Source organism: Cannabis sativa, chromosome 2 (assembly GCF_029168945.1).
Source record: "Cannabis sativa cultivar Pink pepper isolate KNU-18-1 chromosome 2, ASM2916894v1, whole genome shotgun sequence".
NCBI lineage: Eukaryota > Viridiplantae > Streptophyta > Magnoliopsida > Rosales > Cannabaceae > Cannabis > Cannabis sativa.
Window position 1 is genome coordinate 16,481,979 of NC_083602.1, and position 3,556 is coordinate 16,485,534.

The window sequence follows — 3,556 nt, forward strand, 5'->3', positions numbered from 1 at the left end:
TGATTATAGATACATATAGGTTGTTGTTGCTAAAATAAATTATCATAGTTCTTGATAGAATTTATTTAGGCCCATTTAGTTATTGGGCTTATTCAATTAATAACAGTTGTTCTTATTAAGGTTAAATTCCTCTCTTTTGGGCCTTGTGTGAGAGTTGGGAGCCATAGAAGTGGGTACGACATACTGAACCCAGCACCCCCTCACATGAACAACCCCAATTGTGAAGGCCCATTCGCCTGATTTGAATGACTGTACTAGGTTAATTAAACTAGTTTAACCTAATAAAATTGATTAGCAACATAATTAATTTCATTTATTTTGAAATTAATTTAAGAAAATTATAGTTTAAAGAATTCTTTATTCTAAGCTAAACTATATGTATTTTCTTGTATTTAATTAAATATAGAATTATAACCATCTAGATTCTTTCTGGAGCTTAATTTAAATTTTTCATTAAATATTCTTATTTAAGTTGATATTTAGTTATCTACAACTAACCAACTTAAATCTGAATATCTTTTGAATTTCAAATTTCAAAATTAAGTTGAGGAATTTTAGGCATTGGTTATTAAGATTCTTTAGATATTTTTTAAGTTAATATCTTTTCGAATATTAACTTAAAATGGAATATTTTCAAATTAAGTGGTTACAACTTAATTTTTGATATTTAATTAAATTTAAATTTGAAAAATATTTAGGTTCTAGATTTTTTCTAATACAACCTAAATTAGATATTTTTTCAAATTTTGTGGAAAAGATACTTAGTCAAATAAGATATTTTCTAGATAGTTATTTCTAGACTACTTATTATTTCTAATATTAAATAGGAAAATATTATACATTGTGAAATTAATTATTTAAATAATTAATTTTGGTACAATTTATTTTAAGTATATTTTTTTCCCTAGTATTAAACTAGAGATTAATAATTAAGCCTTCTCTACACTTAATTATTTATTTCTTGAATTTAATACATTTAATTAATTTGAAAATTAAATATCTAAGTTGATTTTTATCATCATACTTAAATATTTCTTTTTCATGACATTTAATTAAATAGAAAATTATTTTTAGTTGAAATTTATTTTTTCAACTAAATTTAAATAATTTTCAAAATATATTTTTTCTTTATTTTATTAATCAATTTTCGAAATTGCATTTCTTAAATGCTGGAATTTCGAATTTTATTTGAAAAATAGATTAAAGTTGTAAATTATTTATTTTAATTTTGGACCAACTTAAATCAATGATTTTTTTTCATTAATTGATTAATTTAAAATAAATTGAATTAAAGTATATTATTAGAAATTGAATTAATTAGTCAAAGGAAAATCTAGATAGATGATATTTTTGCTTGAAGTATTTTTCTAGTGTATTTAATTAAATAGAAAATTAATATTTAAGTTGATTTTCATCATCATACTTAAATATTTAAATTTTTCTTATATATTTAATTAAATAGGAAAATTATATTTTTTGTTGTAAATTAATTTTATTAATTAATTTTAGGCCAACATTAAATTAGAATAATTTTTCCAGGATTTATTTTTTATTTTAATATGCATTTTTCGAAAATTGTATTCTTAAATACTTTAATTTTTCGAAATGCAATATATATATATATTTATAGAAAATTAAATTTGAGTTGTAAATTAATTTATATTAATTTTGTAACAACTTAAATTGAATATTTTTCTAAATATTTATTGGAAATTATTACTAAGATGGAAATAATTCATGTTATTTTTATATCCATCTAAGTAAAATTTATAAATATTAAATTCAAATTTATATTTGGAATTTTTCATTCTAAAGTGGAAATTTTAATTAAATAAATATATATTTAAAATAAATAGAATAAATAAAGAGAATCAAAGAAAATACAACTCACTTTAAATAATGAGCTTGATTATCATTAAGACATTCGATCTCCATTGTGGGTTTTACACCGCGTTTGTTTTAGTGAGTAATCCTCCCTAATGGAGGAACGTTCATTAGCAATTTCGCACCGTTTAACCTCGCATGATAAGTAGTTTGTAAGTGTTTTGTATGGTATGGATCACCCTAATGGTGGCGACCATACTTGACTTGCAAATTATGAAAATGGTGGAAGCTCATAAGATAGAATTGTCTTGATTCTCGCCTAAACGGGACAACGCTGAATTCCAATCTTGATCGAATAAAAGGTTGCTAGAATGGTTATCATTTTAGATGAGCTGACAACTCTATTCAATGGATGATGCTTTGACTCTCGCCTAAACGGACACTCGTATCGCCTTGTTGAAAAACCTTGGAAATTATTTAGGATTGTAAGTTTTAGTATTTTCACTTGTCATTCCTACTTGCTATATGTTTATAATTTCTTAATTGTGTATGAATTTATATTGAACCATGTTATTTTCTGTTATTAAGTTGTAGTTTAATTTCAAATCTTCATTGTTGGTCTAACTTGGCTTGTTTATCTAATGAGATAAATCCCTAGTGGATTTTCACCATTAGACATACATAATAGTGTTAGATCTCGAAAGATAAATATTGTATATGCGACATCTAGCTGTTCATCAATTGATGACACCTTAGACTAGTATTTTTACGATATGAAACAAGAAGATTGTATAAATAAGATTACTTTGACTTTCGCTAATCGAAGCATCATTGGATTCTTATTTTAAACGAAATTATCCTAATTCCTCTTAGCTTATTCATTTCGAATTAGCTTTAAAAACATATCATTGGATGAATGGTCTATAAATCATTTCATGTCATTTTATATGACGCATATGATTATAATCCCGAAATTCTATTCCCAATTGTTATAAATCCTCAATCTTAGAAATCTCCTACTTGTATGGGCAAATCTGACTTAGAGTTTGTATTAGTAGTGGTGGTCCAAGAAAGAATTACTCATTATATTTGGTTGAATTTAAGTCTTTGACTTTAATTTTAGAATCCAAACAGAAATTTTCTTATATTTCTAATTCCAGATACAATACAGTTACACTTTCTCAAGTGTTTAATATCCATCTTTTATTAATGGATTCAAACTGTATGGAATATGAGTTAGGTATTCTGTGACCAGGATCCACTTGCACTATTCTAAGAATTCTTTTATATATCTATGTCATCAAGAACACTACCACATTTTTTAAATCTATGGCATTTGTATCTTGTTCATAGTGGATTTGACAAGATCAATCTCCGCAAAGAGTTAATATGCCTATATCCACTGAAAGTAGTTCATCTCATTCGCAGATGGATGTACATTCAGGGGTGGATATGAGTTTTTCGTTGTATTCTTAAAACGATAACTCTAGATTATACCTTTTAGCAAGAAATTTGAAATGTTTTAAAATTTCATTAATTTCTAGCAATGGTTAAAACCATTAAGGTAAGTGGTTAAAGATCTTGTGAACTGATAGGGGTGGAGAAATAGTTAGTAGATATGCAGTTCAAAGATCATTAAATTGATTTTGAATTATATCAAAACTTACCTCCCCAGAAATTTCGAGTTGCATGTTGATGATTAGTTACTAGTCGTTGCCTAATTCCTTCTATG